Raw genomic sequence first — 24,280 nt, 5'->3', positions numbered from 1 at the left:
TATCTCATTTAATCCATGCAACATTTCTATCAGGTGAAGACCCCTGTTATCTTCGCTTACAGACAAGGAAACGGGACCAGAAGGGTCATTTAACTTGTTCAAGGTCACATGTCCAGCCAGTGTGAAGCTGGAATTTGATGGCATACGCTGCAGTGCCCCTAAAATCTTCCTCTTGGCAAAGACCTGTCTCTCCTCACAAGGGCCACCTACACCACAGGCAGGCAAAGCAACCTGCTGTCTCTGTGGGCACGAGGCTCGCCTCTCACAGAACCTGGCACATCCCACTGCTCGTCGCTGTTTTGTCTCTGTCTCTTTGTAGGTCTCTGTCTGGGCTCGCCTCTACCTCTCATGCCCACTCTAGCCTCAGTGTTTTGCTACCTTACTTTCGCATTGTCTCTCTCTCCGCACATACACATGAACATGTACACCATCAGGCTGAAAATGAGCTGGTAAAATAACTCCAGGCTCTGTGGCTTGTCCTGCCAGTGACCTTCGTCGCATTCCAGCAGGAGGTGTCTGGGGGCTCTGCCCCGAGGCCGGCTGGCATTGTCCCTTGCTTCCTGCCCAGCACCAGCTGCCTCTCACCCCTGAGGAGCAGTCACATGCCTGCTGTGGGTCAGAATCATCCCCCGTGAGGGAACAAGGCCCAAGGTTAACCAGTTATTACAAATCTCCTTTTATTACAAAATATATACCCCACTGTTTAAATTGCTGCACTCAAATGACCTGAACTGGGAAAGTAGATATTTCTTTCAGAGTGAGCATTTAAAAGGAAATAGATATTGAATAGATACTTTCTCTCCATCATTAATCTCTTCTTCATCAGCTTACTCCGAATCCTAGCTTGGTGTCAGACATCCTTCATTATGATTTGAATGAAACCTTTTAATTTTTTTTTTTTTTGGTCAAAGTTCTCTAGGCTGACTCATCACAGTGATGATACCACCTTTTGTTGAGTGTTTATGATGTGCCAGGTGGTTTCATGCTCAATTTATGGAGGAAGAAACTACAGCCAAAGCATTGAAGCGATTCGCCCAAGGGTAGGGGGGCTGGACGTAAACCCAGATCTAGCTACCAGCAAAGCCCTCTTGATCTCTCTAATCTTCCAACACAGGGGAAGTGTGAGCAGACACTTTGAAGTGTCCTGTTCCTGGATCCCTCACCTCCTTCCTCCACCCTAGGCTGGGCTGAGGCCAGAGAGGCAAATTTCTCTCTGTCCCAGTGAAGTGTCGATACCCGGAGTCCTGCTGGAAAAGCCCTTTGTAATCAGAGGCCCTACCTCTCCATCCCACACCAATACCTGTGCACCCACTTCCCTTTCTCAGACTGCATCGTCTTATCCCTCTCACGTGTTCACACGTGCTCCTTTTTGTTGAGAATCAGAACGCCTTCCTCCCCTTCCCTAGTTGGTAAAGTCCTTATTATGGGTTGAATCATCTCCTCACACCCACGTTGATCTGTTCAAGTCCTAGCCCCCAGCACCTCAGAATGTGACCTTATTTGGGAATAGGGTCATTGCAGATGTAATTAGTTAAGATGAGGCCACATTGGAGTAGTGTGGGCCCTAATCCAATATGATTGTTGTCCTTATAAAAGGGGAAATTTGGACACAGTCACACACAAGGAGAACGCCACGTGAATGAAGACAACGGCAGAGATCAGGGCGATGCTTCTACAAGCCAAGGTAAGAGAAACACTGCCAGCAACCAACAAACTAAAGCTAGGTGACAGGCCTGGAACTGATTCTCTCTCACAGCCCTTAGAAGGAACCAACCCTGCTGACACTTTGATCTTGGATTTCTGGGCCCCAGAACTGACATTTCTGTTGTTTAAGCCACCCAATTTGTGGTACTTTGTATGCAACCCTAGGAAACTCACGCACTCCTATTCATTTCTCAAGACCCAGTTCAAACGTCCCCCTCTCCAAGCCTGTTCTTCACTGTCCCCCCCACCCAAGCTGCAGCGTGTGTTGCGCTGTATCGCAATGACTTTATTTATGTCTCTGTTCTGCAATGGAGGCTGAGATTTCAAGGGCAGAGAACACATCTGCTTTATCTTTGTGTCTGCTCCTGTGTCATGTCTGTGCACAGCTGATTGTAGGCACTCAATAAATGCTTGTTGAAGGAAAGGCTAAGGACCGGCATAGCTCACTGGTCCACACAGCCCGGAGGCCTGCCTAAGTTTCATCCCTGTGGTTGGAAGAAAAAGAGCTAAATGTAAACTGTAGGTCATCCTTGGGGATGTTTATAGAAACGAATGAGCTACACAGATGTGCAGTGTGAACAGGGAGTCAGAGCAGGCTTTCTGGTGTCAGAGCAACACAGCTGGGACTGGGGAGAGGGGAGCGGGGAAGGCTCTCAGAAGCCTACTTTCATGAGAGGCAGAGGAAGCTCCAGGGAGAGGGCTCGGCCCCTGGAAGGAGGCACCAAGCCTTGGCTGTTGCAGGGAAATAGAGATGATGCAACAGCCTGCATCCTGCCTCCTGGGTTGTCCCAGCCTCACCCTGTGGACTCTTGTCTGGGTCCAGGAGGAAGGCTAGGCTGTTGGGAAAGCCAGGAAGCTCTCTTCTCTACAAAACACTGGGCCACAAAGAGCTCTAGACCCCCGTGGCCATATTAAGAAAAGAGCAGGTGAGCAGTGTCACAATGCACTTTGCCACAGACCTCCAGCCCTTTAGCATTTCAGGGTTCAGGGCAGCGAGAATGGGTACAGGTTAGTTTGTGAGGGTGTATGTGCTCCCTTGGGACATTCCTCCCAGTCCTGGGAGTTGAGGCTCTATGTCACCTGTTGGGGCTAAGAGGGAGCTGAAGGACATTGGAATTTGATTTATTACAGTTAATGGTGGCTCCAGAGACCAGTGAGGCCCGTGGGCAAGTTGGGCTAAACCCAGGTGGTATGCTTTCTCCTCAAGTTTTGTCTGAGTGCTGTGGCATGGGGAAAATGAGGAAGAAAAAGCATTCTGTAGCCAAAAATATTTCCGAAAAGAGGAGTGAAATCCCAGCTTAGCCTCTGACGTTATTAATGTGTTAGATTGGGGATCTACACATTACGTGATTTGGTCTAAACTGAATAGGGGGGACTTCCCTGGTGGTCCAGTGGCTAAGACTGGGCTCCCAATGCAGGGGGCCTGGGTTCAATCCCTGGTTAGGCAACTAGATCCCACATGCCACAACTAAAAAAGATCCCGCATGTGGCAACGAAGACCCCATGTGCCGCAATTAAGACCCAGTGCAGTCAAATAAATAAATATTTTTTAAAACAAACAAACAAACAAACTGAAGAGGGACAAGATGATATTCACAACCAGTAAGTCCTGGGCACTGAGACACAGAATGAACACCAACTGGGAAGGTGACAGACAGCGAATATCAGCTCTGAACAGGCATATGAGGTGTGTGCATGCATGCACGAGTGCATGCTGTGCAAAGACACATTATCCATGAGAAGCCAATTCACACTATTACTACTAATCTGGAAGACTGAAATGCAAAGGGCTGAAACACTGGGGATTTAAAGGCCCAAGTAATTGGTGATAATGAAGAAATTCTACCACCAGGTATTGCAAGATGCTTCAATGAGCTAATCCAGTGCATCATGATTCCGGATGCACAATAGAACCATCTGGGGAGTTGCTTCTTTTAATACAAAGTTTGGGCTCCACCGACCAATTAAATCATAATTTGTGAGATAGGACCAAAGCATTGCTATTTCTTTAAAGCTCTCCAAGGTGATTCTATTGAGCCAGGGTTAAGAAGGCACTGACTTAATCTTTTCATCAGCAGCAAAATTAAATAATTTTAGTGTTAACAGGGGGGGGAAAGCTGTTTTAAAAGAATAAGAGAGTATTGTATCAGAACAGGGAACATGATTTTGTCACTGAGACTGTGGACTCTGGAGCCAAACCACTAAGGTTCAACTTGTCTTCTGTCACTTATTACCTGTGAACCTACAGTACATCGTTTGGTCTCTCTATGCCTCAGTTTCCTCTTCTGTAAGATGAAAATAATAATAGCACCTATCTCACTGGGTGGTTGTGAATACGAGATGAGTTTATATTGTTAGAATACTTAAAAGAGTACCTGGCACTCTGTAAGCACCATACAAATATTTACTATTAATTTTCTACCCACCTAAGTTTTTCACGGGTCTAGGCTTGTAGTTGAAACTGAAGATGTAGTCTAGTCATCAAAATAGCCTTTCACATAGTGTCCTGCCTTTGGAGGTCGAGTACAGGGGGTACAGAAACTAGAAATACAAATTGGACTATTGGTAAACTGTAGCTTTGATCTTCTATCAGAAGAGAAGAAAAATGTAAAGTATTGAGTGAATTCCATTATAATTACCAACAACTAGAACATTAAAAATAGTAATGAAGAAAATAGTTTTAGTCTAGGGAGGGAAGAATATACAATGGAGAAAAGACAGTCTCTTCAACAAGTGGATCTGGGAAAACCGGATAGCTACATGTAAAAGAATGAGATTAGAACATTTCCTCACACCATATACAAAAATAAACTCAAAATGGATTAAATTCCTAAATGTTAAGACCTGAAACCATAAAACTCATAGAAGACAACATAGGCAGAACACTCTTTGACATAAATCATAGCAATCTTTTTATGGATCTGTCTCCTATGGTAAAAGAAATGAGATCAGAAATAAACAAATATGCAAGAGGGAGGAGATATGAGGATATATGTATATGTATAGCTGATTCACTTTGTTATAAAGCAGAAACTAACACACCATTGTAAAGCAATTATATTCCAACAAAGATGTTAAAAAAATAAAATAAAATAAACAAATAGGACTAATTAAACTTAAAAGCTTTTGCACAGCAAGGGAAACCATCGACAAGATGAAAAGACAACCTACAGAATGGGAGAAAATATTTGCAAATAATATGATCGACATGGGGTTAATATCCAAAAAATATAAACAGCTCATACAACTCAATATTAAAAAAACAAACAACCCAGTCAAAATACGGGCAAAAGGGAGAACGATATGTGACTATGAAGGCAGAGATAGGAGTGATGTGGCCATAAGCCAAGGAATGCCCTCAGCCACCAGAAACTGGAAGAGGCAAAGAATGGATTCTTTCCTAGTCCCTCAGAAGGGAGTTTTGGTCCTATGTTACTAGTTTTGGACTTCTAGCCTCTAGAACTGTGGAAGAATAAATTTCTGTTGTTTTAAGCAAAAAAACTCAAAATGGGCAAAAGACCTGAAGAGACATTTTTCCAAAGAAGATATACAGATGGCTAACAGGCACATGAAAAGATGCTTAACATTGCTAATTATTAGAGAAATGCAAATAAAACCACGAATGAGATATCACACCTGTCAGAATGGCTATCATCAAAAAGCATAAAAATAACAAATTGTTGGAGAAGATGTGGAGAAAAGGGAATCTTGTATACTGTTGGTAGGAATGTAAATTCATGCAGCCACTATGGAAAACAGTATGGATGTTCCTCAAAAAACTAAAAATAGAACTACCATATGATCCAGCAATGCCACTCCTGGGTACATATCTGGAAAAAAATTAAAACACTAATTTGAAAAGATACATGTACCCTAATGTTCATAACAGGACAACTTACAATAGCCAAGATAAGGAAGCAACCCAAAGGCCCATCAACAGAAGAATAGATAAAGAAGATGTGGTGAGATATATATATACTTATATTTATATAAATGGACTATTACTCATCCATTAAAAAAATGAAATTCTGCCATTTGCAGCAACATGGATGGAGATAGAGAATATTATGCTTAGTGAAATAAGTCAAAGACAAATACTGTATGATATCACTTATATGTAGAATCTAAAAAAATGATACAAATGAATGTATATGTAAAACAGAAACAGACTCACAGATATAGAAAACCAGCTGGTGGTTACCAACGGGGAGAGGGAAGGGGGAGGGGCAAATTAGGGGTATGGAATTAAGAGATACAAACTACTATGTATAAAATAGATAAGAAAGAAGGATATATTATATAGCACAGGGAATTATAGCCATTATGTTGTAATAACCTTTAATGGAGTATAATCTGTAAAAATACTGAATCACTATGCTGTACCTGAAACTAATATAATATTTAAAATCAACTATATACTTAAATTTAAAACAAAGAAGATAGTTTTAGGATTAAAATAGAAATCTTTATTTGACAATACTTGAGGTGGAGCAAACAAAATGGGATGGAATATATCAAGAGGCATCTTACAGGACTGTGTTTCTAGAGGCTAAAGGAAGTTATCTTGGGCCCTGGTTATAACATAGCCTGAGGGGCAAGTCTGTCTGTGCCCAGTAAATGTGTGTTCCAAGAAAAAGAAACAGAGAGAAACTATTAAGTGAGACATATTGTTTCTGAATTGCTGGAGCCCTCATAACTCCTCCCAAAGTGAAAAGGTGGTTTTTTTCATGACCCATTTGACAACTTTATATGCACATTTTAAACTTATTTTGTTATGAGGAGGTTTTATTTATTCACTCACCCAGGTTCAAATTAGACTTCTGGATATCTAACTCATTGGATGCAGAATTTCTCTCATGGTGGTGGGGAATGGGGATGTTCCGTGGGGAAACTGATTCCCTCACCTCTAGGCTTGGCAGAGAACTGGGGAAACTGATTCCCTCACCTCTAGGCTTCATTCCAGAACGAGGCAGTGGACCGGGGTGGCTTCCTTCACTCTAGCTTTGGAAATGCTTTATAGTGGGGGCTGCCTTCTGTCTCTTTGCTAAGTTTCCATACTGGGCCAAAGACATCCCCACATTCTTCCAGAAGATGTGGTACATATATACAATGGAATACTACTCAGTCATTAAAAAAAGAACGAAATAATGCCATTTGCAGCAACATGGATGGACCTAGAGATTATCATACTAAGTGAAGTAAGTCAGAAAGAGATAGACAAATACCATATGATATCACTTATATGTGGAATCTAAAATATGGCACAAATGAACTTATCTACAAAACAGAAACAGACTCATAGACATAGAGAACAGACTTGTGGTTGCCAAGCAGGGGAGAGGGAGAGGGATGGACTGAGTTTGGGGATAGCAGATGCAAACTATTATATTTAGAATGGATAAACGACAAGGTCCTAATGTATAACACAGGGAACTATATCCAATCTCCTGGGATAAACCATAATGGAAAAAATATTTAAAAAGACATATATGTGTATAACTGAGTCACTTTGCTGTACAGCAGAAATTAGCACAACATTGTAAATCAACGATACTTCAATAAAAAAATAAATAATAAAAAACAAAGACATCCCCACATTCTTCCAGAAGGGAATAACTTCCCCATAGGTGGCATCCACCTGGATCTCCACCAGGCCATCAAGTCTATTGATTCTTGTAGTCCATGCTTTCCTTCAAGGTTCATTTTCCTGATTTTTGAAATATATCCTTTAGTAACCTTTTTCAGCAAAGATCTAGAGAGGTCTATTCTCCAAACCTTTGAAAACATCTGTCATAAAAAATAGTTCAGTTGGATGTAGGCTTCTAGATTAAAGTTCTGGGTAAAGATGGTGGATTGAACATATTCATCCAAATTTTGCTTCTCCAGAAACCACATAAAAACCACAATGAGTAGATAGATATTATTTAGAAATGTATGAACATTTAAGAATATGGAAAATGGGAGAGGAGACAACAACAAGGTTTTAGAAGCTAGAAAGAAGATGGAAAAATAAAAACTGACTAAGCAGATCAAAGGAAGTCAGATTTGAAGCTGGCTTGGTTAATTCTGCAACACCATCAACAGTCCAGGAGATGGTGACACCAGGTAACATTAGAAATGGGCATGAAGAGGGTGGCTTAAAATAAGGAGGGTTAGAAAGCCATTTGGGAAGCACTACCTTCCTCGATCCCCTCCATACCCCATGCTATGGATGACTTGTCCTCCCCACCTGTATTAGTCAGTTCTCCAGAGAAACAGAACCAAAAGTATATATACATATACAGAAAGAGATTTATTATGAGGGATTGGCTCATGCAATTATGGAAGCTGAGAAGTCCCATGATCTGCTGTCTGCAAGCTGGAGGCCCGAGAGAGCCAGTGGTAGAGTTCCAGTCCAAACCTAAACCTGAGAACGAGGGGAGCCAAAGGATCCACCTGGTCCAAGTCCAAAGGCCTAAGAACCAGGATACGGATGTCCAAGAGCAGGAGAAGATGGATGTCCCAGCTCAAGCAAAGAGTAAATTCACCCTTTCTCTACATTTTCTTTTCATTCAGGCCCTCAGCAGATTGGATGATGCCCACCTGCATTGGTGAGGGTGATCTTTTTTACTCAGTCTACCAATTCAAATGCTAACCTCTTTCAGGGACACCCTTACAGACACATCTAGAAGTAATGTTTTACCAGCTATCTGAACATCTCTTAGTCCAGTCAAGTTACATCATGAAATTAACCATCACACCACCCTAGCAAAAGTATGGATGTTTATTCTGTGAAAAGGGAAAAACAGAAGTATATTGGACTTGGATGACACAGACCCGGTTAAGAGCAAGAGTACCATACTGAAACCAGGGTGAGTAGATGAATACGCAGACACTGAAAGCTGAGTGGGACCCCACCTCCAAACCCTGTTCACCCACCTACCTTCCAGAAATGGTTATGACCAAACGTTTTCTCTCCAGGTGGAAGAATTAGAAGAAGAGTTACCTCTGGGATATCTGACCCAGAGGAAGAACTTAAGATACTGATATTGAGGTTTCCCCCAACAAATAGTCCAGCCATATCACCCTCCAATGAAACCCACTCAGACCTTCCAATCAGCTTTTTTACTCACCCACAATTAAACATAAGCAGACACCTAAATATTACCAGACAGCTGCAGAATGCCTCTAATAAATAAGAAAAAGATCAAACAAACAAACCACAAAGAGAGAAAAACAACTTGGAGGAAAATTAAACTATGAAGGGAAGAGAAAACTTCAAAATAAAACTATTATTAGTATCTTCAAAGAGATAAGCAATGATACTAAATCCTAGAAACAGGGTCAGAATGCTATTTAAAAAGGAACATTCAGAGAACATAAAAGAGCCCTTAGAAATTAATAACATGATAGCAGAACTAAAACACTCAATAGAAAGTTTGGAAATTCAGGTGAGTCAATCTCCCCAAAAGCAGAGCATAAACCAAAGAAAGGGAAATATGAGAAATATATAAAATATTATATTATGTTACATAAATTTATATTTGCGTGTATTTTATATAGAAAGTATAAACCCTTACATTATATTATAAAACATTGTATAAAACAATCTAGGAAGGCCAATATCTGAATAATGAGAGTTTCAGAAAGAGAAAACAGAGAAAAGGAATGAGAAAAAAATGAAAGAAATAATTTGAGGAAAACTATCCAGGGACTGGATGTAATAGACTGCTGAGTGGGACATGAGCTATTGTCCAGAGACCACGAGAACAAATATCCAGGGAATGGATGTAACAGAATGTTGGTGGGACATGACCTAGTGCTCAAAGATAAAAGAGGTATGAAATGCCCCAGATTTGAAAGAGAAATGAAACCAAGTGGCACTTCTTCCAGGGATTATTAAGAAGTGGTTAAATGGGCTCTGGAACTCTCAGCCTCTGCCCCGCATGCCCTTCCAACTCTAGTTTATATAAGAGAAGATCAGGGCGAGAAAGGAGAATCTTGAGAGTGGGGTGTTGCTGGTGAAGGATGAGAGTACTGTGGCTTTTCCCTCCTCTCCCCTTGGGAGAGGAAAGGGAAGCTGCTTTTTTCCAAATCCCCACAATGTGAAAAGGGCTCCAAATATGAAACTCTCAGATCTAAAGTGTCTTTTTGACATCTTATTCCTTAGCTTGGCTTCTGTTTATACAGTGTGCTTGCTGATCTGTGCCCTGTACCTATATAAATAAATGGAAAAAGATGGCAGGGCAGAGAGGATGCAAGTGTGTAGCAGTCTGTACTCTCACTATTTGGTGGGGGCAAAGCTGTGTCAGTTTCCTGTGGGTTCACAAGTAGCCAGGCTTGAGCTGCCTTGCTAGCACCCCAACCAAGAGGGTGAGCCATCAAGCAAGGACTCCAGTAGCTGGAGTCTGTGGGGTGTTCTATCATGGACTATGTTGGCGTCGGGGGTGGGGTGGTAAAGTCAAGTCTGAGTGGACCTCTCAGGTCAGCAGATGGGTTCGGGGGATGTGAGGAGCTGGAAGCGAGACTCGCATATACAAACAGGGCTCTCAAATGGAGGCATCTTCAGTAACTAGCATGTTAGACAACCTGAATTCACAGAGGCATAAATATAAACTGGTTGGATTTTTTTTCCATTTACTGCCTTCAACCATGCTTTACTGAATCTCCCTATTCTTTAATGACATCTTGTGCAGATTCCACAGCTCTCTGGTCACTTGCATATATAGAAAAGTCTACCACCAGAGGACAAGCATTTAGATCCAGGCCACAGAGAGGGTAATGCTCTCTGAGAGGGAACCACAAAAGCATCAGTTAGGTGAACATTCTTTTTTATCTTTATCCATCCTCCCTGCTCCTGTAATGCAAGAACTTAGACTACAGGAAAAAGACAGAAGGAAGCGTGAACATGTAGAAAATGCCCTTTCCCCACTCAAAGGCCCCCAGGCAGAAGCATAGCTGGTAGTATGGGGCAGGGTGAAGACAAGTAATCAATTGGATATGCAACTAAATTAGATTGTAATGGACTTTTTTGGCTGGAGAAATAGGCTTGAGGCTGGGTTTCCAGGAACAATGCCCAAAATCATGCCACAGAAATAGCTTGATGAGGAAATTCCACTGTCACCCTAGACTTCAGGAACTTGACAGCATTGGACCTGTTGCCACTGTGAATGCCCCCCAAAGCCAGGCTCCATTGCCACCACTCAAGCCAACAAATGGAAGCACTGAACTGAGCTTATATTTTTTATTAGTCATTTAGAAATTAAAATCTTGCATAGGTGCATCTGATTAATGGATCATGCAAGGTCCATTTAGCTGTGAAAGAAGCTGGGGATTTGAACTCTGAGATCTACATTGGAGCAGTAGAATTTATAGAAATTCTCCATAGTTAGAAAAGCTATTCAGAAGATGGGTCACTGCAAATGTGACACATGTCCACTATAGCTAATATTGTTTAAAATCAAATTGATTATCCACTTCATACTCATTAGGATGGCTGTTACCAAAAAAACAAAATAACGAATGTTGGAGAGGATGTGGAGAAACTGGAACCATTGTGCATTTGCTGCCAGCAATATAAAATGGTGTAGCTGCTGTGGAAAACAATATGGTAGTTCCTCAAATTTTAAACATAGAATTACCATGTGATCTAGCAATTCTACTTCTAGATATATATACTCAAAAGAATTGGGCTTCCCTGGTGGCGCAGTGGTTGGGAGTCTGCCTGCCAATGCAGGGGACACGGGTTCGAACTCTGGTCTGGGAAGATCCCACATGCTGCGGAGCAACCAGGCCCGTGAGCCACAACTACTGAGCCTGCGCGTCTGGGGCCTGTGCTCCGCAACAAGAGACGCCGCGATAGTGAGAGGTTCGCGCACCACAATGAAGAGTGGTCCCCGCTCGCCGCAACTAGAGAAGGCCCTCGCACAGAAACGAAGACCCAACACAGCCAAAAATAATAAATAAATTAATTAATTAAAAAAAAAGAATTGAAAGTAGGTACTCAAATAGATATTTGTACATCAGTGTTCAAAGAAGCATTATCATGATAGCCAAGAGGTAGAAAGAAGCAGCCCAAATGTCCATCAATAGATGAATGAATAAATTAAACATGGTATATGTGTGTGTGTGTGTGTGTGTGTGTGTGTGTGTGTGTGTGTGTGTAATGGAATATTATTCAGCCTCAAAAACAAATGAAATTCTGGTACATGTTACAACGTGGATGAACCTTAAAAACATTAAGCTAAGTGAAATAAACCAGATGTAAAAGGACAAATAGTACACGATTCCACTTACGTGAGGTACCTAGAACAGTCAAATTCATAGAAACAAAAACAGAATAGCGGTTAACAGGGACAGTCCTTGAGCAATGAAAGAAGATTTAAAAGGCCTTGAATCAAGAAGAGGAGAATGTGCTTTATTGATAAGAAAAATATCAGAAGCTGGTTTTTTCTTTTTAAGATTTTTTTTTTTGTGGACTATTTTTAAAGTCTTTATTGAATTTGTTACAATATTGCTTCTGTTTTGTGTTTTGGTTTTTTGGCTGTGAGGCATGTGGGATCTTAACTCCCCAACCAGGGACTGAACCCACACCCCCTGCATTGGAAGGCGAAGTCTTAAACACTGGCCCACCAGGGAAGTCCCAAAAGCTGGTTTTCTTTTCTAAAAGGTCTTCAGACTCATTCTCTCCAGCTTTAAATAAAAACCAATTATTAATATATGTATAAATCAGAGAGAGAGAATAACCAAATAATAATTAGCCCAGGAACTTTGGAGCCAAATATTCCCTGATCTCCAGTTGACCTTGAGTGAATCACTTAAACTCTCTGCTCTTCAGCTTCCCTGACTCCACAATGAAAAACACAGCTTCCCCACAGAGGTGTTAGGAAATTCCCTGAATTCACTGTTGTCAAGCAAATCCATGGCCTGCAGAAACCCAGGGGAGATATTCTGTTTCTTTCAAATTTATAGAAAATCTAAAAACAGTATATTGAGCTAGAATCATCAAGTGTTCATTTTGGGCACGTAATGCTCCAAACAAGAAAATAGACGCTTTATATACAACTGTTAGTTTTCTTTTTTATGACTCTCAGAAGTCAACACACATTGGTTGCCAGTTGCAATGCAATTCCACCTTCTGTCTCTTTGCCTTTTGTCGTCCTGGTGACTTACTGTATCAAATACTGAGAAGAAAAAGTAGTTGAGCAAAGGGGCAGAAGTGCCAATCTTCTCCTTTCTTGCCAGCTCTCTTGTTTTGTTTTGTTTTGTTTTGTTTTCCCTAATCTCACTCATCCTAGCGCAGTAATGGTGCAACCCTGAATCCAGGCGTGTGTTCCCAAGAACCTCTCAAGTGCGTGATTTACAAAGACTGCTTTGGAGTTGAAGCAAGCTACCTTGATCCTTTAAATACAAGTGACATTGTTACCTTAGGAGGAAAATAAGAAATCTATCAGAAGGACTTTTAGGCTTAAATTCTTTTTCAAGGATCCTAAGTTAATTAAAGAGGACAATATACAAAAGAAGATGACCTTTTTCGTATAAGCTATAAACATGCCATCATTAACGAATTGCATTACAGGCAAGAGAAGACAAAGAGCAGTTCTGGTTAAGTTCAGCAGTTACTTAAGTTGATGGAATGGCAGACAGTGTAGTTAATGTTTTGAGTAGTTAAGATATTTTTACAAAGCCGTTCGTTAAAAATAGACGTAAGCATTAAAAATAAATGAATATACTGTCAAGCAATAAACTTTTGCTTAGACTTTGGGATCATATTAATGATTCATCTTTCTGTGTCAACTAAAGATAATTTAAAAATATTAGTCAGAAAGAAAGAATTGTAGGCTGACTACATCTGACTTAACAACATCCTTTCTTGTAGTTAGGTGGCTTTTTACTATAGTACCTTGGTGAAGGGAAATTTGTTTTACATTAATAGCAAATGAAAACAAATTTGGCCTTTGTGGCGGGGGAAGAATGCTATATTTCTTCAGCAAAATTACATTATAATGTGCTGACAAATTCAAAACAACTGTTCTGAGTAATGAATGCATAGGGAAACTCCAGACTGAAGGGATTGGAACAGTAATGACAGAAAGGAAATACCCTGATTTTTTTTTCCCTAAAAACTGAGCTGAAGCTCCAAGTGCTTTTCACTCAGTGGTTCCAAATATCTTTCAACAGTGTCACTACAAAAATGAAATGAGGGAAAAGAAAGAGACATCTGAACGCCCGATCTCTTCCCATTAGAAATACATGGTTAATTTTCATGATTAACAAGTCTTCTTTCATTAAGCCCCACTGCCTCCTGCGCAGCCTGGTGGTAGGGAGGTATGAATTCCATGTCAGGAGCTCCACTGGTAATGATACTGTACTCTAGTTTCAAGAGCATAAGGTTTGGTGTCAGATGCCTGGGTTTGAATCTCAGCTCCACCACTTAGCAACTCTGTGACTTAAAAGCTGCGTAAGGTCCTTAACCTCTCTGAACCTCATTTTCTACTGTAAATGAGAGATAGTAACGGTCACTGTTCTAAGATGAAATGAGATGATGCATGTGAAGCACTCAGCACAGGCCTGACACATAATAAGCGGTTAATAAATGTTAACTATCTTCTTGTTTTTTGCTACAAACTTGGATAATTTAACAACTCCCAAATGCACAACTCAACTTATTATTCAAAAATTATTTAGGCAGGGAATACCTGCCTAAATTAGTAGAATTCAGTGATTTCTTTCAGGGGCCAAGGTTACTTTCTGGTATGAATTAGAAGTACAGGGAACTATATAATTGCAGAACAAGAAGGAGAAGAAACTGTGATGTGGTCCTTAACATTGGCAAAGAAGTCTCAAGGAAGGAGAGAGCATGGTAGAGTCCATAGTACATTGATCTTGGAATCAGAAAGAACCTGGATTCAGTTCTTAGCTTGGTCACTATAGTGGGTTGAATGCTGGCCTTCAAAAGATATGTCCAGTTCCTAACCTTTGGTACCTGTGAATGGGATCCTTATTTGGAAATAGGGTCTTAATAGATGTAATTAAGTTAAAAATCTTGAGATGAGATCATCTCAGATTTAGGGACTTTAGACACTTGTCCAATGACAAGTGTCCTTATAAGAGACAGAAAAGAAGACAGACACACACAGAGGGGAAGTCCACATGAAGATGTAGGCAGAGTTGGAGTGATGTATCAATAAGCCAAGGGATTCCAAGAACTGTGGGCAGCCACCAGAAGCTCGGTGAGAGGCACGGAATGGATTCTCCCTCAGCTCCTTTAGAAGGAATCAACCCTGCTGACACCTTAGTTTTAGACTTCTGGTCTCCAGAACTGTGTAAATATATATTTCTGTTGTTTTAAGCCACCTATTTTATGGTAATTTGTTATGGCAGCCCTAAGAAAGTAATACAATCAGTAAGTTGGGAAGTTAGTGGACCTCTCTGAGGACTAATGAGATCAAGAATACAAAGACACCGGCACATGAGAGGCATTCAATAAACGTTCGCTGAAAACATTCTTTCTCTTCATCTTCACAACAACCCAGCAAGTTAAGTATTATCCTCACTTTCCTATGAATAAATGGATTCCCTGAAAAGTTGACCAACCAGCCCACAGCCAGGTGAGTGAATGGCAGGTTTTTTGGCTCCAGTACTAGTATCTTCTCAACCATACCAATTTGTCCTCTCTCTTGCTTACAGAGTTTTACTAAAATTCTGTTTGTTACTTACTACATTGTCACTGTACCCAACTAAACTGCCATGAATCCTATGAATCCAAAAAAATAAAATATTAGCTGAGGAGGGAGAGGAAGAGACAGTAAAAGTGGTGTGTATGGAGGAAGTCAAGGAAAAGCACACAAAATCCAAAGGCAGATCATTCATCTCAAATCAGGATGTTAGAGAACGGTTCACAGAAATAATGAAAGTTTTGTAGTAAGCCCTAAGGGATAGAGAGGAAACCTTTCTTAAATTAATAATTTTACTGATAAAGAGTGGTTATCATCTAATTATAATATCTCAAATCCATTACTGCCCACCTGGGAATTGAAGGCTGGGTTTGACAGAGTCTAAGAATCACAAAGGGGGGCTTCCCTGGTGGTCCAGTGGTTGAGACTCCTAGCTTCCACTGCAGGGAACCCGGCTTCAATCCCTGGTCAGGGAACTGAGATCCCACATGCTGTGCAGTGCAGCTGAAAAAAAAAAAAAAGGTAAAAGAATCACAAAGGTAATAAATCTTCATCACTTACTCATTTATAGAAGTCAGGAAAAGAGCACTTTTTGAATGATTAAAAGGTCTTTAGGTTTATCAGAAATGTGGATTATCTCACTTTTCACTCATCTCAAACATTTTGTTAAAATGATCTTTTAACTTTTTTCAGGAATTGAGAAAAATACAAGTTTTTTTTTAAAAATAATTTTTTTAATTTTTGGCTGTGTTGGGTCTTCATTGCTGAGAGTGGGCTTTCTCTAGTTGCAGCGAGCAGGTTTCTCATTGCTGTGGCTTCTCTTGTTGCGGAGCACGGGCTCTAGGCACGCGGGCTCAGTAGTTGTGGCTCGCGGGCTCTAAAGCGCAGGCTCAGTAGTTGTGGCACACGGGCTTAGCTGCTCTGCGGTATGTGGGATCTTCCCAGGCTCCAACCCGTGTCCCCCGCACTGACAGGTGGATTCTTAACCACTGCGCCACCAGGGAAGCCCTTGGCTCTTAAACATAGGAAAAGAAGTGCTCAAACTCACTCATTAAAAGAATGCACATTAAGGGCTTCCCTGGTGGCGCAGTGGTTGAGAGTCCGCCTGCCGATGCAGGGGACGCGGGTTCGTGTCCCGGTCCGGGAAGATCCCACATGCAGCGGAGTGGCTGGGCCCGTGAGCCATGGCCGCTGAGCCTGTGCGTCCGGAGCCTGTACTCCGCAACGGGAAAGGCCACAACAGTGAGAGGCCCGCGTACCGCAAAAAAAAAAAAAAAAAAGAATGCACATTCAAACCACATTGAATTAAAAGTAATTTTTTACGTACCAAAACTCAAAACATTTGAGAAAATTTTGCTTTGTAAGGGTGTAAGGCAGTGGACCCTCTCATGCATAGTGGAAGTAAAAATGTTTGCATCCTATATGAAGGGCAATGTGGAAATATTTATCAAAATTTTAAATATTCATATCATTTTAACCCTGTAATTCTATATATAGGAATTTATAAATCAAATAGGCTTATATATATCCAAAATGATGTATGTATGTCCAAAGTTATTCATATTATTGTTTTTTGTAATATTAAAAGATTAGAAATGACCTGAATATGCATTAACAAGGGAATGGTTAAATCATCATGGTATATCTATATAATGCAACACTGTAGGAGTATTTTCAAAATTAAGATTCTTTTTATGGACTGATTTGAATAATCTCCATGAAATATTGTTAAGAAAAAAACAAGGTACAGTACACCGCATACATCATGCTAAGTGGGAAGAATATGTATGCTCATCTTGTCTATAGAGCAGCTCTTAAATGCGTCGCAAGAAACTGGTGACAGTGTCTCCTGATGCGGCAGCAGCACGAGGCTGCGTGCAGAGGATGGAGTGGCAGGTGAAGGTGCAGGAGCTGGGCCCCGCCGGGCGCAAGTCCCGGTGTGTGAACGAGCTGCCGTCCTTCTACGTGCCCATGGTCGACGTCAACGATGACTTCGTGCTCCTTCCGGCCTGATGCGGTGAGACAGCTGCCCGGGACACAGGCGAGCCTCCTACGTCTGCCGCCGAGTCCGGGAGGTGGAAGGAGACCACGTCCCCGGTGGGGACACCCAGGGAGAACCCCGCGCTGGGCCCCTGGCACGCGCCTCTTTCACACCCGCCGCCGCGGGAGGACGCGGAGCCGGGGTCGCGTGCACGGACACGGCAGCCTCAGGCTCTTTTCCGGCGGCTGCACAGGCATCTCAGGAGCTGCAGGACGAAGAGCGTTTTTAAAATTCCTTGTTCCATTTCTGATCGACTAAAGAGAATAAAATTAAGGCGTCCACCCCTCACCAACAGCGGCCTCCGGGTCGGAGGGTGGGGAGAGTTTCGGACCGGCTGCCGTCCTGTCGCCACGAACCTGCCTGCGGACGGTGCCGGCCTCGCACCTGGGCTGGGACGCCGGGCCGGGTGAGGGTCTGGCTGCGCCGCCCGCCCGCCTCACAGGGACACAGAGGCAGGACTTTCGGCTGTGTTCTTAATGGAGTCAAATCCACGTGGTTTCTATATTTTTTCCTTTAATCTTGGGCATTTTGTTACTCTTTCTGAGAACATAACTTGAAACACTACAGAGCCAATAATCATATAAAAAGTGTACCGGTAAACGCTGTACAGTTTTATACACGTTCACAATGTACTTTTGCTGCCTTCTAGATAATTTATTTTGCAACATGTTACTGCACAGTTGTAAATAACTTATGTACTGTAACATCACTTCAGTTATGTGTAAAGAAATGAATTAGTTAATTAAATGCTCTTTGTGAAAAAAAAAAACGAAAGAAACTGGTGACATTGGTTGCATTGGTAAAAGTAAACTGAGTGGCTGGGGAAAAAAAAGCATGAGAGGGTACATGATGGTTTTGAAGCAGAGCTGCAAATCCTTTGACCCTCCTCCCATCAGGAGGTAGAGTACAGGACCCTTCCCTTGGAGTTTGGTGGGCCTTTGCAACTGCCCTGATGAACAGAATGCAGTAGAAGTGGTGGTGCCCAAGGCAGCGTTTGAAAAGTCTCGGCAGCGTCTGCAGGTTCCCCATGGGACAGTCACTCCAGGAGAGAGAGAATAGAAATGCCCTAGAAGCCCCAGCTGCTCGAGTCTTCCCAGCTCCAGCACCAGACGTGCAAGTGAAAAAACCTTTGAGATGACCCCAACTCTAGCCACTTTCTGACAGTAACTGCATAAGAGACCCTGAAGGAGAACTGACCCATTGACCCCCAGCTTCATTAGCAACTAATGACATCATTACTGTTTTAAGCCACTATTTTGGAGTGGTTTGCTAGGCAGTAAGAGATAACTAGAACAGAGCCCTTCACTGTTTACCCTTTATACATTTTGAATTTTGAATCACATGAATGTTTTTCCTATTAAAAAAGTAAATAAAGCTAAAATTATCCTCCAAATTCCCTGGCTTAATCTTTTATCTATCTTTAACCCTTAAAATGGTTTCAGTAACAGAATTGTCTAAGGTTTCCTTGGCCTGATTATCCTCAAGGACTTACTGATAAGTAGGAATCTGCCTGGTGTGAATTGAGAAATGCTGGAATACCCCTGCCCCGGCTCCAAACAAACAAACAAAAATCTTTGCTTCTTCAACAATGGAAATTACTTTCTTAGCCAATAACATGCAAATATGATCAATATTCTTAACATTAAATAAATGCATTCCATCAACTACTTTCTAATTGTGAAGTGAGAAGTGTGCCTTCACAATAGAGGGTACCATCATAACCGAGCATTGTGAATAGAGGGCTAATGTGACATGATATGCCCCAGGATGCAATGCAACATGAAGTATACAGCATCACCTATGAACAATTTGCTCCAAAAACATTGAACCAGAAACTTCTCAGGCTTTTAGATCTAACTTCAAGTTTACAGGAAGTGCAAGTGATAGAGAAACAAATTAAACACCACCATGAGAAAACAATCAGAAAAATTCAGAATATGGAACACTCTACAAGATAATTGGCCTGGTCTCTTCAAAACAGCATTGGTGAAGAGGTGGGGAAACAGGCATTTTCATGCATTATTGTTGTAACTCTAGATGTATCTCCAAGACCATGCACATTCCTGGCTTAGAAAAATCCCTTTATTCACCCTGAATGCCAACACACATTCACAAATAAAATTTGAGTTCATCAGAATATACAACAAGAGGAATAATCATCTAAGAACTGACAAAGAAGAGTATCATTTAGGACAAAACATTAAGGATTTGATTAAATTAAATTTATTGTGAGTATACTTTGTAATATCACTTGAGGTACCAGGTATTAATGCCTAGATTATAACCAAATTACAGTGAATATTATGAAGTAAAGGGAGAGTTTAATCAATATCTTCATGCCTCTCTCAAACTAGAGTCTTTGTTTTTTAAACGTATTAATCCTTTGGGTTCATGTAGAATTCCTATAACAGTGCTGAATTGTTTTATGTACTTAAAGTAGCCTGAGACTGAGTTAGAATTGCTATGCTAAGAGAGCTAGTAGTTGCACTCAAATAAGTTAATTATATCCAAAAAAGCCCTTCATCTATCTACCGCCCACTGCTGTTCTGAGATTTACTATGCCATCAAAAGTGGGACTCAAGTAACCTAATGAAATTCACTATTTATGCCTATAATCACAGCAGTGATATTTCAAGGCCATCTCATTAGCAGAAATATTTGTAGTCAACCCATTCGGGATGCCCTTGGAAAAGAAATATGTGAAGCATATCAAAAGGGCATTGTTCCCTTTCAGAACAGGGATTTATTTATCAAAATCTTAGAGTAAATACCAAGATTAGATTAGTGCAACTGTTTCATTCTTTCCCCCAGACAACAATAGAAGATGTCAGGCCAGCTAAAAAAGTGCTGAGTTTAGAGTAATGCGAAGTTGTAAATAGTACTTTGCATTGAGAGAGAGTACACATTTAGGAGAAATTAGAAGCAGAGATTATTGTCTCTATTTTTCTATCTGGTAGCTTCCAATCAGTTAATATAGTACCATCCACAAACCTGTTTAGCTATATTACCAAATTTTAATTTAAGAAATGAGGATCTATAAAGTGTTTGCCATAAGTCAGAGAGGGCTCTCCACTCCTGGGATAATGAAAGGGAATTCAGATTCAAACGTCTCAATAAACACTGTATCTTACTCTTTTCCTGTGACACAACCCGCTGACATGTGCAGTGCCTCCCAAACCCACAACTGGTTTACCTACTCAAAACACTTAAGACTTGGTCTTCATACTAGTGTACTAGTTGAGAGAATGGGCTTAAATTCTCTTCTACCATTTACTTCAATTAAACAAGCAAATCACTCTTTAGGCCATGGTTTCTTCATTTGTAAAATGGAAGTAATAATAGTAACTACCTCACAGAGCTGTGAGAAGGACAAAATGAGGAAAACCATGTAAAGCACTTAGAACTCTGATGAGCACATAATATCTACTCCTCTTACACTCAGCATTTACTATAGAAGGCGCCATGCTAGGCACTGGTATCCAGTGATGAATAAGACAGTTTCCTCTCAGTGATCTCACAATCTAGCTGAGGAGCAGACATGGAAGTAAATCATTATAATATTATAATTGAGACATAGAGGACATAGACAGCCCTCCCTAATTCACTGTAGATTATGCCAGGGCCCCTGAAATGTCTCAGAACTTCACAGGATACAGACACTTCAGCAGGCCCTTGAAAGATGAATAAACCTTTCCCTTGAGTTGAATGTTCTGAAATTATACACATTCAGTAATTTAGTATTATTTTCAGTTACACCACACTGCATAATGCTGCTACATGGAAGAGCCAGGAACATGCTTGCATTGCTCTCTAAAACCCTCTTTCTGGATAAAGAAGATGTGGTACATATATACAATGGAATATTACTCAGTCAAAAAAAAGAATGAAATAATGCCATTTGCAGCAGCATGGATGGACCTAGAGATTATCATACTAAGCGAAGTAAGTCAGAAAGAGAAAGACAAATACCATATGATATCATTTATATGTGGAATTTAAAATACGGCACAAATGAACCTAACTACAAAACAGAAATAGACTCACAGACATAGAGAACAGACTTGCAGTTGCCAAGGTCGGGGGAGGCAGAGGGAAGGATTGGGAGTTTGGGATCAGCAGATATAAACTATTATATATAGAATGGATAAACAACAAGGTCCTACTGTATAGTACAGGGAACTATAGTCAATATCCTGTGATAAACCATAATAGAAAAAATATGAAAAAGAATATATATATGTATAACTGAATCACTTTACTGTACAGTAGAAATTAACAAAGCATTGTAAATCAACTATAGTTCAATAAAAATTTTTTTAAAATACCCTCATTCTTATGTCCATGCATAGGAGATTACACATTATAGCTTTGTTCCGTTTATACACCCATGAAAACTGCCATAGTGTTTTCCTAGGCCCAGGTCAGCTGAAAACTGTCCCAAAGGTTTTTAGTTGTCCAGCAATTCAGGTCAAACTAGAGCTTTGAGAATTATTGCAATGGCTTTTCTTGGGGAAGGGTCACAAAGAATTCCCTCTTGGCTTGAGAAAAAGTTTAGATTTATATTATCAAACTGTATCAGTTAAAACTGAGGGAGTTTTCCTCTTTGCTTTGGTTACTGGGAAACTTGGAGACAAACTGGCTATCTGACAACTTCAACTATACGGGGCCAAGTGCTACTCTTTCTCTTGTTTTGAATTCTTACCAATATCTGACATCTTTGCAATTTATTTAATTTGTATGGCATGTATTTTTGAGACAAATTCAAGTCCTCTCTCAATGAGAAGGAAAATAATACGTTTTTAGAACTCTCAAATTATAACTAAGTAATAAAGTGGTACCCTTAAAGAGTTAACACCCTGCCCAAGGGCTTTATTAACCCCCCGGGAAATTTACTCATTGACAACAGATCAAGCATAAAGTTCCAAACCATCAAACACCAGGCGGATATTTTTCAGGGGAAAAAAAGAGCACCTTAGTAAAACTTTTTCTGGCAAAAGAAAGCATTCAGATGTATTTGCTAGAGCAAACAGGCCACCTAGCACTAAACTAGCTAAGGACACATTTGAAGGACAGTGGCTGTTAGAGGGCAATGGAAATTCTGAAATCAGCGAGTTGGAAGAGCCCTACGGGCCAGACCAACTGGATAGTCACCAGGACCGCTTCTAACAGAGACTTGCAGGAGACAAACTGACAGTGGAAAGAACTGAAAAATTAGGAGACACACACACACACACACACACACACACACACACACATACACACACACACAATCAAAACAAACCCAACAACCTGATAGTGTCTAAAAAGAAGGCTATTAAAAAAATTTTTTAATGGACAACTCACTCTAGAGTTACCACTGGGATCAACATGAAATTTCAAATGATCCCTATGATTAGAGAATGATATTTGTATCAAACGGCCCACCAAAATGAGAAGGATATAAAGTGACAGCATTATGTAGACCTATATAGACACAAGGACACATACCATTCATGTAGCTACCTGGACGAACATCACACACTTATAGCTCGACTTTGTGCTAGTATGTTACATATATTAACTCTTTTAACTCTCCTAAGAGGTAGGTTTTAGGTCTTACACCTCTGTTGTCAGGAGCTGTAGAAATGAACAAACTTTGCTCGGCACACACGCAGTGTATCAGTGTTTGAGCTGGACTTCCATCCCAGGTCTGGGTAACTCCTCTGTAATTCATGCAATTTCCATTCCACCATGTGAACCAGGGAGGTGTGGGTAGAAAGAAGACTTGGAGATTCCTTGGAGGACACTGAGGAAAAAGTTATTTGAAAGAGCATGCATGCTTCTTTGCTCACATGAAAGAGATTAATGCTACACTGTCTTTCCCTATTACTAAAACTTACATAAGACCTTTATGAAAACTTTACATGTTCCAGTTTTGCCACTAGCCTGAAAAGACCTCTTTGGCTGCTTATTTAGAAAAGGCATATTTCATCAGAGATGATTCCAGTGTCTGTGCTCTGAGAGATCCTGCTCTTAACTTTCATGAGTCACAGGCTGTGCCTACATGATGCCACATGAGGAGGAAAAGTTAACAATTCACTCAGGAACAGGAATTTAGCTACATGATCCAAACTTTTGGGTTTGGGGAAACATCTGGAGGTCTGACATTGAGAGACACAGTCTGAGCCTCAATTGCTATTTTGCTTGGTACATACCCCTGTATGAATCATAAGAGAGCTAAAAACCATATACAAAAATAAACTCAAAATGGGTTAAAGACCTAAATGTAAGACTGGAAATCATAAAAATCCTAGAGGAAAACATAGGCAGAACATTTTCTGACATAAATCATAGTTTTTTGGATCTGTATCCTAAAGCAAAGGAAATAAAAGCAAAAATAAACAAATGGGACCTAATTAAACTCAAAAGCTTTTGCACAGCAAAGGAAACCATCAGCAAAAGGAAAAGACAGCCTACTGAATAAAAGAAAATATTTGCAAATGATAAGGGGTTAATATCCAACATATATAAACAGCTCATACAAAAACATTAAAAAAAAAACCTGATTTTAAAATGGGCAGAGAAACTGAATACACATTTTTCCAAAGAGGAAATGCAGATGGCAAACAGGCACATGAAAAGATGCTCAACATCACTCATCATCAGGGAAATGAAAATCAAAACCACAATGAGATAACACCTCACAACTGTCAGAATGGCTATCATCAAAAAGAACAAAAATAACAAATGTTGGCAAGGAAGTGGAGAAAAGGGAACCCTTGGGCACTATTAGTGGGAATGTAAATTGGTGCATCCGAAGAAAACAAAACCACTAACTCAAAAAGATACTTGCACCCCAATGTTCATAGCAGCATTATTTACAATTGCCAAGATATGGAAG

General features: G+C 40.7%; 1 protein-coding gene across 3 annotated transcripts in view; it reads right to left on the bottom strand.

Moving 5' to 3' along the window:
* Positions 1-15,867, bottom strand: part of MAMDC2 (MAM domain containing 2) — a 186,487-nt gene extending 170,620 nt beyond the window's left edge. For all 3 annotated transcript variants that reach the window (XM_079926612.1, XM_079926613.1, XM_079926614.1), the window contains exon 1: positions 15,711-15,867. The gene's annotated coding sequence lies outside the window, so the exon portion shown is untranslated. The remainder of the gene's footprint in view (positions 1-15,710) is intronic.
* Positions 15,868-24,280: the final 8,413 nt, after the last annotated feature.

This window comes from Stenella coeruleoalba, assembly GCF_951394435.1.
Source record: "Stenella coeruleoalba genome assembly, chromosome: 7".
NCBI lineage: Eukaryota > Metazoa > Chordata > Mammalia > Artiodactyla > Delphinidae > Stenella > Stenella coeruleoalba.
The sequence above is the reverse complement of the archived record's forward strand: the minus strand, read 5'-3'. Positions and strand labels throughout refer to the sequence as shown.